Source organism: Procambarus clarkii, chromosome 38 (genome assembly GCF_040958095.1).
Source record: "Procambarus clarkii isolate CNS0578487 chromosome 38, FALCON_Pclarkii_2.0, whole genome shotgun sequence".
Classification (NCBI taxonomy): Eukaryota; Metazoa; Arthropoda; class Malacostraca; order Decapoda; family Cambaridae; genus Procambarus; species Procambarus clarkii.
The window spans coordinates 18711453-18724732 of NC_091187.1; the positions used below are offsets into that span (position 1 = coordinate 18711453).

The window sequence follows — 13280 nt, forward strand, 5'->3', positions numbered from 1 at the left end:
TCATGCAACTGAATGTGTATGGTGTAGAAGGGATGGGAGGGGGGGGGGTTTGGGACAGGAATGGGTGGGAGTTTAGGGTGTGAGTGAGGGTGGAGGTGAAGGATTGGGAGGAATGGGGGATGAAAAATGATGTGAGTTTTGTGTTGAAGAGATTATGGTTGTGAATGATGTAAATATCCTTTGGTTCTTGCTCCTCCCACCTCCCATGTATGGAGTTGGCTTCTACTACCTCCACCTCCATGTATGGAGTTAGCCTCTACTGCCTCCTCCTCCATGTATGGAGTTGGCTTCTACTACCTCCTCCTCCATGTATGGAGTTAGCCTCTACTGCCTCCTCCTCCATGTATGGAGTTGGCTTCTACTACCTCCTCCTCCATGTATGGAGTTGGTTTCTACTACCTCTTCCTCCATGCATGGAGTTAAATTCCACTACCTTGACCATATGTGTTACTAAACTGCACTACTTTTTCCTCTTCCATATAAAGTTATCCCTCCACTGCCTCCTCCTCCATGTATGGAGTAAGCCTTCAATAACTCCTTATCTGACACTTCGTAGGCCACACCCTTATGGAAAAAAAACATTATATATGCTACATTGGTGCATCTTTGGATCTAATTTATTTCTGCTCTTCTTTCTCATGCCAAGAAGTCTGTATTTTGTATACCGTGAATATATCTACTCTGATTCATATTACTCTTCGGGTATGTGAGGTTCTATTCCCGCAGTTTAGCCTCGCTTTCCAGCTGGCTTTGTTGAAGGTCCAACATTGTGGTAAACGTCTGGACTGCCATCGATTTTCTTGGAGTTTTATGAGGACGGGGGTCCAAGCTGGCGCCGCCTCTAGAATTAGGCTCTCAAGCGCGGTGAGCAGTGATCTGTCTGACTCCTAACTCAGGTTTTGAGAGTTGTTTGGTGTGTGTGTGTAAGAGAGAGAGAGAGAGAGAGAGAGAGAGAGAGAGAGAGAGAGAGAGAGAGAGAGAGAGAGAGAGAGAGAGAGAGAGAGAGAGAGAGAGAGAGAGAGAGAGAGAGAGAGAGAGACAGAGACAGAGAGAGACAGAGACAGAGAGAGACTCCTAACTCAGGTTTTGAGAGCTGTTTGGTGTGTGTGTAAGAGAGAGAGAGAGAGAGAGAGAGAGAGAGAGAGAGAGAGAGAGAGAGAGAGAGAGAGAGAGAGAGAGAGAGAGAGAGAGAGAGAGAGAGAGAGAAAGAGAGAGAGAGAGAGAGAGAGAGAGAGAGAGAGAGAGAGAGAGAGAGAGAGAGAGAGAGAGAGAGAGAGAGAGAGAGAGAGAGACCAAGAGAGAGAGAGACCAAGAGAGAGAAAATAAACTATCCCACAAACCCTCTGACCATAGATCTTCCCCAAATTTCTAACACCAGATGAAGACAGCAAATATCAGACTCAAATAAGCCGACCGAAACCCGACCGAAAGCCAACTTCACGATGCGAGGAGGAAGTCAACCTAAACCCTAAACTTGACCTCAGCGTCAACACCAACCAAACACAAAGCAACACAAGACGCAAACAACACACAAACCAAACACGGGTATCACCCACCGACGACACATGAGCAGTCATTCTGGCTTACGAGCAGAATAAAGAGCAGGAGCGAAAACTTATATAGAAAATGCTGAAGAGAGGCCGGCATGTCTAGCTTCAGGAAATGGTTGATTTAACAGCTGAAATATTGGAAGTTGTTACGGGTGATGGGAGGGGGAGACGAGGACACTAGAGCCCCTGTGAGGGGGACACTAGAGTCCCAGTGAGGGGACACTAGAGTCCTAGTGAAGGGACACTAGACGGGCCAAGAGAGTGGGGGAAAGTGTGACCACTAACTGGTTTCTAGACCTACTGGGATGCCTCTTCCACCGTCTATGGTGAAGGTGTTGTCCTGGTTTAGGTCAATACATAGAAGACTCTCAAGAGGATAGAGGGCACAAGGGGAATGAGAGAACACACATGCATAGGAACGGTGAGAAAAGGGCATGTGTAGCGAAGGAGGAGGAAGGGATAGACTGATACAGAAGCTCAGGCACGGAGGAAACATGTGTAGAGGGAAAGAGAAAGAAAGTATATATGTAGAGAAGCTTGGAAAGGGGGAACAAGTGTAAGTATAAGAGAACGGAGAAGACAGATGTAGAGAGGCGGGAAGTAAAGGGAAAACTTCATAGGATCCAGGAGAGAGAAAGAGAAAGAGAGAGAGAGAGAGAATGAGAGAGGGGAAGATGTGTGAGTTGGCAAGGGGAGAAACTTGAGACGTGCTGAGGGGTTAGAGAGGGGACAAGAGTTGTGAGGTGGAGCAAGACGTGCCAAGTAAAGAGAGGGGAGGCAAGGAGGAGACTGGTACAGAGAAGCGAGTAAGATAGAAAGAGAAGAGAGAAGAGAGAAAGAGAGAGAGAGGGGGGTGGGACAAGTGAAGAGGAATGGTAATAGCGGAAGTAAAAGCTGAAGAGAAGGAAGAGAGGAAACAGGTGTAGAAAATGAAAAGAGACGAATAGTGAAGAATGGAGTAGAGGGTGCTATTGGCAAGAAAAAGGAAGAGATGGGTCAGAGAGAGAGAGAGAGAGAGACAGAGACAGAGAGAGAGAGAGAGAGAGAGAGAGAGAGAGAGAGAGAGAGAGAGAGAGAGAGAGAGAGAGGTGGCAAGTCAACAGAGGTGGATAGATTTCGACGATAAGGGGACTGGAAGGACGAAGAAAATGACTAGTATGGACAGTTATACAAGGAGGAAAATCCACCTTCAACCCTCTCCCACACAAGAGAATCCTTCACAGGCTAGAGAAGAATGATAGCATATCTGGACAAGTGCTAAGTTAGATGACAGAGTTTATCTCCGAAGGAGGAGCATTGAGTTATACCTAGAGGGTAGCTATCAGACTGGAGTAGTAATTATTGGAGTACCACGAGAGACGACACTGGGGCCCATTAAGTTTTTAAAATCTTAACACCATGAGGGAGAAAATACACAGCATGAGATCAATGACTAATTGTCTCAAGATGATGACGAGAAGATTTCCAAAAGAGCCTCTGAAATTGAACCCAAAGGCAAAGACGTGCATAACAGAAAAAGCAAGATAGTGAAGGCAAATTTGCAGGTCAGGAAGAAAGAGAGAGAGAGAGAGAGAGAGAGAGAGAGAGAGAGAGAGAGAGAGAGAGAGAGAGAGAGAGAGAGAGAGAGAGAGAGAGAGAGAGAGAGAGAGAGAGAGAGAGAGAGAGAGAGAGAGAGAGAGAGAGAGAGAGAGAGAGAGAGAGAGAGAGAGAGAGAGAGAGAGAGAGAGAGAGAGAGAGAGAGAGAGAGAGAGAGAGAGAGAGAGAGAGAGAGAGAGAGAGAGAGAGAGAGAGAGAGAGAGAGAGAGAGAATACATAACAATCAATCCAATGCCAGAGACAAACATTTTATCGTCTGAAAGCATTTAAAACCGTCCCATACCAGACATTCCAGTACAAACTAAAGTGCAAAACATGGACAGTACTAAATAAAAAGATAAACAACAAAATAAAAAATGCTGAAAAAGTGATTTTTATGAATATTTAAAATACACAAATTACGTAACTGCAAAACCACTCTTCTTGAATCTCTTCCTATGGTACATAGTTTATAAAGATAGTCAGGAAGAACAAGGCCAGCAGGACTCTCCTGAAAGACTATGCAAGGCATAACCAAGGAGACATAACCAATGGTGCCAGAGTAACAAACTGTTTAGAAAGAAATTGGTAAATTTCTTTCTAAAAATCTACTGGTAAATTTCTTTCTAAAAATTTACCAGTATCCGAGTGACAAGGATTTGGGAGACAATACCACACAGAATCTACTTCTTGATGGGGCACAGAAGCCCACAGAAACGTACCTGAAGGTGGGAATGGCAGCCAAGATGTGAACACTCTATTGTTGGAAAAAAACAGAAGATATGATCCCAGCATACAAGATACGCTGCCACACTAACAAGCGTGGATTTAGACAGTTTAGAACATTTGGAAGCAAAATGAGAGGATATCTTTAGATACTAATAATTCAATTAAGCTAAAAGGATATTTAAAGACCTTTTCAGTGCTAAGATAGTGATGGAGACGAAAGCGTTAGAAGTGCCGATGGGGAAAATAAGTCCAAATGTTATTTCAAATATGTATTTTATAAAAGCAAAATGAACAGTGCCACGTATTGCCTCAGACGTGGGCCCAGGGGGCTTGAACCCATCTGGTATACACCATTCATCAGCTGTCAGCTGCTCCACCACCACAAACACTGCTTCAGCTGTCAGCTGCTCCACCACCACACACACTGCTTCAGCTGTCAGCTGCTCCACTACCACACACACTGCTTCAGCTGTCAGCTTGTCCTTGACAACTGTGTTAACTGTATCCTCTGTCTTTGGTGTATATTTAATCCATTAGAGTAATTAAATAATTTTCAGTACGTCTGCTTGTGCATGTAACTTTGAACTGTACTCACCAAATTGTGCCTTCAGGGGTTGAGCTCTGGCTCTTTGGTCCCGCCTCTCTACTGTCAAGCAACTAGTCTACAGGTTTTTGAGCCAATTGTGTCCCTATCGTATCCACATTATGAGTGAGTGTGTGTGTGTGTGTGTGTGTGTGTGTGTGTGTGTGTGTGTGTGTGTGTGTGTGTGTGTGTGTGTACGTTTCTCCAAGTCCCAGGAAGATTAATAACTTCACCAACCAAAAGCTTAATTATTTTAAAATAATATTTCCAAGGCAGGAGATATGACCAAGACTCTTGACAAATTACTCTCAAGACATGCAGCAAAGAGATAACAAAAAAATAACTGGGATGACGAGCTGGTTGGAAGATAAGAGATGACTGGAAGACTGAGGAGGGAGCAAGACTGATGTTGACTGGAAGACTGAAGACTAATGTTGACTGGAAGATTGAGGACTGATGTTCACTGGAAGACTGAGGACTGATGTTCACTGGAAGACTGAGGACTAATGTTGACTGGAAGATTGGAATAGTGTGACTAGAAGACTAATTTTTGGTAGGAAGACTGGCAGACAAGATACGACTGAAATTAAGGCTGATATTTGCTGGAAGAATGGAAGCCAGTGAGCGAATGGAAGATTGATGCTTCCTAGAAGAGTGGAAGATAAAAAAAATACTGGAAAACTTTAAGGCTGATGGTGGTTTAACGACTGGAAGATTAATGCTGGTAGGAAGACTGGAAAATAGAAGACGTCTAAAATTAAGACTGACGTTCGCTTGAAGAATGGAAGACTAGCGGCCACTGAAAGGCTGATTTTAGCTGAAAGTCTGGAAGACAAAAAGCGGTCAGGAGACTAATGCTGGCTGGAAGACTGATGGTCGCTGGAAGACTTGAAAACAGAAGGCAACAGAAAGACTGAAATTAGCTGGAAAGAAAAAAAATGAAACGATTACAGAGAAAGGGGAAATTTACCAAAGGAAATTTAGCAAAATAAACACAAATTTTTCGCAAAAACTGTTATTTTCTTAAAAATCCGAAATAAAGGGAACATAAATACTGATGATAAATGAGAAAAGCAGTAGCAGAGAAGAGGAGAAAAGGAAATTATTATCAGTATGTGAGAGGACACTTATCTGGTGATCTAAGAAAGGACAAGCAAGCACATCCCTTCAGGTGTAATCCCCTTAAATATCACGAACAGGAAGATGGAGGAAAAATTAATTATGTGAGAATCGTAGGATGAACGAAAATGGTTACTGAGCAACCAGTATGATGATACGAACCTGCGTCCGGATGATCCCGGACGCAGGTTCGAATCCTCGTCACGGCCCTTGTGAATTTGTTCATGGTTACTGAGACACCAGGGGAAGAGAGAGAGAGATTGAGGAATAGTCAGGAGGAACTAAATCTTAAATCAATTTTAAACGAATACGAATCTTGATTTAAAAAAAGAAAAGTGTTCAGAAATAATTTAGATAATCTAAATTGATGAATAGCCTACATAATCTAAATTGATGAATAGCCTACATAGCCTACATAAGAAAATACTCATTACTGGAAAATTATTCAAAGGTTAGATGGGTATACATACCCATTTGGTGGGTATGGGAGACTTGAATACATACATTTCATATACATATCAATATATGTCCAAAAGGAATATTATGGAAAGTAAATATTGAACAAGTGAACAAAGGGAACATCAAGGGAGCTCCTGGAAGAGGAATGTGATTTGAGAGATTTATGTGATGGAAGCAAATAGTTGTGGTGTTGATGAATTGGGTGATAAGACAAGGGCCCACGGAACATGTCTGACTGGGGTAGTTGATCTCTCTTTCTCTCTCCCTGCTCCACACACACACACACACACACACACACACACACACACACACACACACACACACACACACACACACACACACACACACACACACACACACACACAAAGTACCCAAATGAGCCACAGGGACGTTATAAAGACCTATTTCAGTGTCAAAGTAGTTAACAAGTGAAATGCATTAGGCAGTGATGTGGTGGAGGCAGACTCCATACACAGTTTCAAGTTTCGATACGATAGAGCAGCCAGTAGCCTCAAGAACCTGTACACCAGTTGATTGACGGTTGAGAGGCGGGACCAAAGAGCCAGAGCTCAACCCCCGCAAGCACAACTACGTGAATACAATACTCCATACACTGGTGCAGTGCAATGCAAACTCTTCAAACAAACGAAGCTGGCACATAAATATATGAAACACACACACATGGTTAAATCATTAATCAAACTCACGCAAACACAAATTTCATCCAGAGCTGAAGCAAGCAATACGTGAAGGTCAGCTGATGGCACACATTGATCACGATTCACTGTACTTTGTCTTCGTGACAACAAATCCATATTACCCACAATATTTTCGGCGAAATATTGTCCCAGTTAACTTTTGCGCCGCGTTGGTGGGCGCTAAAATTAGTCGCTGTGCTGTTACCTTGTCTGAGAGAGTTATTCCTCCTGTTATTTTGTCCCCCTTGTTGCCGGTGGCTGCACCGGCCCAGAGAGAGAGAGAGAAGGGACACAACTCATCTCTGTTTAAACAAATTTATAAATCTACTAAAAACAGCTATTGTATTAACAATACACGACTGTTGTATTGACAGGAGAGACAAAGATGTAAGTTTTGTAAAAAAAAAGACTGTATTGATTCAGTATTGATACTGAGAGTATGCAAGTAGATGCCAAGCCTTACAACAGTGACTGTTTAACACATGTTCGGTACGTGTACCGAACAAACTGTGTGTGAGCCTGAGTCATGTGCAACTGAGATGTGGCCTTTCTGGCTCGGCTACAAGCACCTCCTAGACCAATATGTGATAGTTTTCATTCCATTCGAGATTCTTCCTGGTGACCAGTTTCCTAAATTCTTGTTGACCAGACCACACACTAGAAAATGAAGGGACGACGACGTTTCGGTCGATTGATTGTTTCGGTCGATTGTGATGATGGAAAGAGAAGGAGGCAATAAAAAAAAATCGTTCTCGGCCCAATTACAACTTTGTGTACACTTTACAGTCGCTTTAAATGTTCTGCAGTTATACTGAAGCCTTGTATACACACAACACCTACACCTCATGCTGTCTACAGCTTCACAACAGTCTTGTATACTCACTCATCTCCACCACCTCAAGTTACATTTCCTCTGAATAATATTTGAACTTACATCAAAGACAGTGTGGCCTGTGATACTCTGACGACTGTCTAGCGAGCTGACGATGTTACTGGAACGATTGATTCGTTTAAAACAAATTAGACCGTTTGTGAATTATTGCATCCGCCAGGGTGTGGACCCCAGACAAGGCAGAAAATGCAATGAGTGCGATATCTGAGGTTATCTTTTGAGATGATTTCTGGGCTTTAGAGTCCCCCGCGGCCCGGTCCTCGACCAGGCCTCCACCCCCAGGAAGCAGCCCGTGACAGCTGAGTAACACCCAGGTACGTATTTTACTGCTAGGTAACAGGGGCATAGCGTTGAAAGAAACTCTGCCCATTGTTTCTCACCAGGCCCGGGATCGAACCCGGGACCATAGGATCACATGTCCGCTCGGCCGACAGGCTCCGGTCAACGATAATCAACAATAATCAACGACAAATGACTACCTTGATCAGTTTTGTTAGTCTTCGCTCCTTATATATAACAAATGTAGCTTACATATACGGCAGCAGCCCCGAACGACATTGTTAAACAACGACACGCGACCAGGTGTCCAGCTGACAAACATCCACCGTCACTCTTCATGGTCTACTCTAATGGTAACAAGGAAGTTGAGAGACACTTTAAGAATACGACTTAATCCAAGTAACTAAAATGGGTCGAAAACAATGTCTCCGTGGTGTAGTGGTAAGACACTCGCCTGGCGTTCCGCGAGCGCTATGTCATGGGTTCGTATCCTGGCCGGGGAGGATTTACTGGGCGCAATTCCTTAACTGTAGCCTCTGTTTAACGCAACAGTAAAATGTGTACTTGGATGAAAAAACGATTCTTCGCGGCAGGGGATCGTATTCCAGGGACCTGCCCGAAACGCTACGCGTACTAGCGGCTGTACATGAATGTAACAACTCTTGTATATATCTCAAAAATCTCAAAACAAATTGATTTACCTTCGTTTCCTAAAAATCCTAAAGGAGGTAGAGAAGAGGCACTTTACTAAGTACCAATGTCACTGACAAGCATCCCATAATGTGATGCTCAATGAATGCTATGAATGGGATCATCCCATAATGGGATGCTCTCATTCATAATGGGAATGAAGCATATGGAAAAAGAGGAAATATTCACAATGAATACCAGTGAAACAAGAGAGCAGCAGAGACGGCGGCTTGAGAGACAGATGAATCAAAGAGATGCTAGAAAGTTTTATTTTGGCGTAGTAGTAGAAAAATAGAATGAACTAAGGCACAGATTTTAAAAACAAACGCAATCCATAAATTTTATGAGTAGATATGATAAGGAAATAGGCACATACACACACACAGATACACATATTCAAACACTCATCAATTTTCTGCAATTTTGCAAAATATTGTTTCTGCAATTTGCAAAACATCGTTTCTGCAATTTTGCAAAATATCGGTTCTGCAATTTTGCAAAATATCGTTTCTGCAATTTTGCAAAACATCGTTTCTGCAATTTTGCAAAACATCGTTTCTGCAATTTTGCAAAACATCGTTTCTGCAATTTGCAAAACATCGTTTCTGCAATTTGCAAAACAAGTCAACAAGTCTAAGAAAGTCAAGCATGCAATGTCAACAGCCCTTGTTTATGGTACTAATAATAAACACTTTAGAGAGAATCTTGACTTCGACTTTATAATTTTTAAAGCTTCTTAAAAATAATTCTTGAGTTAGAAGAAGAAGGTAAATTAAACAGAAAAAAAGCCTCATTGATCCCTGTAACACATATACCTGTGTTCCCCTGTTCTATGCTTACCTCTGATAGTGTTGAAGACTCACCTAGTTGGCTAGTGTCCTCACCTAGGTGATTAATATACTCAACTAGTTAGCACTCATGTATAATTGAGACTGAAAAAGGTATCATTCAACACATAAGTGAGAAAACTGAAAGTCCCTAATCTTTCTAACCTCACTTCAAAACTCGCAAAAAACTATCTTTTTCAATTTTTATTTTGTTTCCAAATTCGATTTAAAAAAAGCTATCCCGGAGTATCTCTCTTAATCTCCATAATTGCCTGGTGATACTGTGCTCTGGGGACCGCTATGCAGTGTAATGTTCCCATCACTCCCAGCGATAGAAACCTTGCAGTATGACCCCTTTCCTCACTGGCGTTTGGAGGGGAAGGTAATTCCTATTTTAATTAGCTTGTTGCTCCCCATAGGGAAGATCCGTCGGAGGGCTAGGAGTTACAGGAGGGAGTATAAGCTATAATAGAGCATAGTTGCGGAGGGATAATGCAGATGAAAATGGGGGAGGGCTGTAGGGATTAATTGGTCACAAGGGTAACTTGTACAGAATGTGTACTTATCTAAATGTACTCATCTGGTTTTTCGCTTATAGTTCTGCTTGTGGGGGGGTTGAGATTTTGGCTCTTTGTACTCGTCTCTTAGCTGTTAATCAACTGGGAATGTTACTCAGATGTGTGTGTGTGTGTGTGTGTGTGTGTGTGTGTGTGTGTGTGTGTGTGTGTGTGTGTGTGTGTGTGTGTGTGTGTGTGTGTGTGTGTGTGTGTGTGTGTGTGTGTGTGTTTACTAGTTGTGTTTTTGCGGGGGTTGAGCTTTGCTCTTTCGGCCCGCCTCTCAACTGTCAATCAACTGTTTTACTAACTACTTTTTTTTTTTTTTTTTTTTTTCCCACACCACACACACACACCCCAGGAAGCAGCCCGTGACAGCTGACTAACTCCCAGGTACCTATTTACTGCTAGGTAACAGGGGCATTCAGGGTGAAAGAAACTTTGCCCATTTGTTTCTGCCTCGTGCGGGAATCGAACCCGCGCCACAGAATTACGAGTCCTGCGCGCTATCCACCAGGCTACGAGGCCCATGTGTGTGTGTGTGTGTGTGTGTGTGTGTGTGTGTGTGTGTGTGTGTGTGTGTGTGTGTGTGTGTGTGTGTGTGTGTGTGTGTGTGTGTGTGTGTGTGTGTGTGTGTGTGTGTGTGTGTGTGTGTGTGTGTGTGTGTTTTGTCGTCCAAGAGTTAGGCTGTGTATGTAAACGTGTGCGTGTTTGACGGGAGATTAAATCCCTGCGTCAATCTGCCAATGTGAAAATCGGTGTCGGAAATTAATTAATTACGTCATAAGAAGGGAACTAGGGAACTATCAGGGGGGTAAAGCGCCAAGTCATTACGACTATATAGCACTTGGAAAGGGTCAGGATAAGGATTTGGGATGGGAAAGGGGGAAGGAATGGTGCCCAACCACTTGGACGGTCGGGGATTGAACGCCGACCTGCATGAAGCGAGACCGTCGCTCTACCATCCAGTCCAAGTGGCTGGGTACGTCATAAGAAACTCAAACGAAAATAATGTATTTTTTCCCACAGGACGTTCTGGGACGACATGAACACAGCTAACGAAATGACCGACCTCGTTATGAAGTAGGCATTCACAAATCACCAGATCCGTGTTCAATTGAAACTCTACACACCACCGGTACCCTGTTCAGCTGTACCCCTGACGAAGTGAACATCGTTACACCACCAGATCCATGTTTAACTGTACAATAATGAACTGGACATTTCAACACCATCATGTTCACCAACCAGCTTACACAGAAAGATAAATGTGGTAGTTAACACCTTGTTCCAAGTTACAGAAGATCAGAGTTAGGGGGGAATAATGTAGCATGTACTCTACCATCAGGGCATAATGTTCCATAATTATATATATTGCCAACATGGCTCAAATGTTCACTAACCTACTGATGTAAATAATTTTCCAGAATGTTGTACAAAGGTACATTTATGTACAGCATCACACTAAACGCCATCTGCTGGCATCCAAGAGACCATTGTACATCAAGTAACTATTTTACAGGACAAAGAGTGCGCCATTCGACTGTTGGAGTAAAACTCAATCGCTTTTCATCTCATCTTTTGAGCCAGTTGATAGGGGTAGAGGGCCTGGTTCTGTACACGAATAATATACATGAGATATGTACATCACGAAGCTTCAGAATATCCCTTAGCTCCTGTACAACACCAGCGAGAGGAGGACATCCAGCCTAAATCAACTCCGCTATTCAGTGTGTACATATGAATCAATTCAAGTCAAAAAACATCAAATTTTTTTCCTGATATAAAATGTCCATTAAAGACGCAAAGTGCAACCGTTGTGCGTTAAAAACATCCACGTCATTTAGCTTGTACTTCATCATCTTTTTTCGAAATATCCCCATCACCATCATTCTTGTACATCACCATCATTCTTCAGCTTGTACAAGCATCACCGTTCAGCAGTACATGTTACGGTTGATGTACATCACCACCCTGAGGTACTACTGAACTACTGTTCAGTGCAATTGGATAATGTACATGAACACGTTGCCTGGTTTACAGCTTCAGATAGCTTTCGGTACACCATAAGGCTGCCTGCTGCACGTACTCACAATATCAACTGTACAAAATGATATTCATAGATGTACAACTTGAGATCACTTGATATACACCACAAGGAAGTCCTACGTAATGCTCCAAGTTATTTATACTCAGGCACCTTGGTGCACACTATCCAGCAGCCAGATGTACACAATCAGATAGCCAGCTGTACAACATCAATCATTTAGCTGTGCAACACCAGGTGACCACCTGTGCACTATCAGGCTCCTAGCTATGCCGCCATCAGGCAGCCAGCTGTGTCACCATCAGGCAGCCAGCTGTGACACAACCAAAACACAGCCAGCAGCGAGACAAGACCCACAAAAGGTACACCCAACAGCTCCCGACAAAGACCTATGTACATATTTGTCTTTTGTAGGCCCTGTAAATAATTTCTAATACGCAAAAGTCCCTTACGTATCATTCCAGTTTAACACGGTATAATTTTATTATATTGAATTATTACCATTAACAATTATCTAAACTGCTTAATGATTTGACAGATTCCAAAGGAATATTCGTTTTCACTTTGTATAAATCCTGAACTGCTGTCCAAGCTACCGATGCGTGTGTCTGTGTGGATGTAGAGTTTTGTTTTGTATTCTCTGTGCGTGCTAGCGAGGCCCTCAGTGTCTCAGGAGGGGTTATTGTTTTATAAATAAAGCGATTTCGAAAGTTAGTGTTTATTTTATCCAAAGAGTAAAAAATATATGGATTTTATTTTATGAATTTTGAGGAACTATATGGGGAAATATACATTGATATGTATGACAGTGTCAGACCACGGAGGAAAATTGAAACAGGAATTTCCTTAAGTACTTTCGTATATTAATACATCTTCAGAAGGCACTCCTTCTGAAGATGTATTAATATACGAAAGTACTTAAAGAAATTCCTGTTTCAATTTTCCTCCGTGGTCTGACACTGTCACATTTTTAATCACGTGTTTATTTTCGTGATATAAACACACATTGATATGTATATAGATATATTAGAGGATGTATGTTTTTTCTTGCTCTGCAATTCCTCATTGGATTATAATTTGATTAGCAAGAGAAGACTCATTTATAAAGCAGGAGACATCAAAAAATATATATATTTTTATATATATTTATATTTATATATATATATATATATATATATATATATATATATATATATATATATATATATATATATATATATATATATATATAAATATATATATCATCAAAAATATATTTTTTTAAATAAATGTTTCATT

General features: G+C 42.0%; 1 protein-coding gene across 3 annotated transcripts in view; it reads left to right on the forward strand.

The window, feature by feature from the left end:
- Window positions 1–11725, forward strand: part of LOC123747552 (uncharacterized) — a 71650-nt gene extending 59925 nt beyond the window's left edge. For all 3 annotated transcript variants that reach the window (XM_069337824.1, XM_069337823.1, XM_069337825.1), the window contains exon 7: window positions 10985–11725. The gene's annotated coding sequence lies outside the window, so the exon portion shown is untranslated. The remainder of the gene's footprint in view (window positions 1–10984) is intronic.
- Window positions 11726–13280: the final 1555 nt, after the last annotated feature.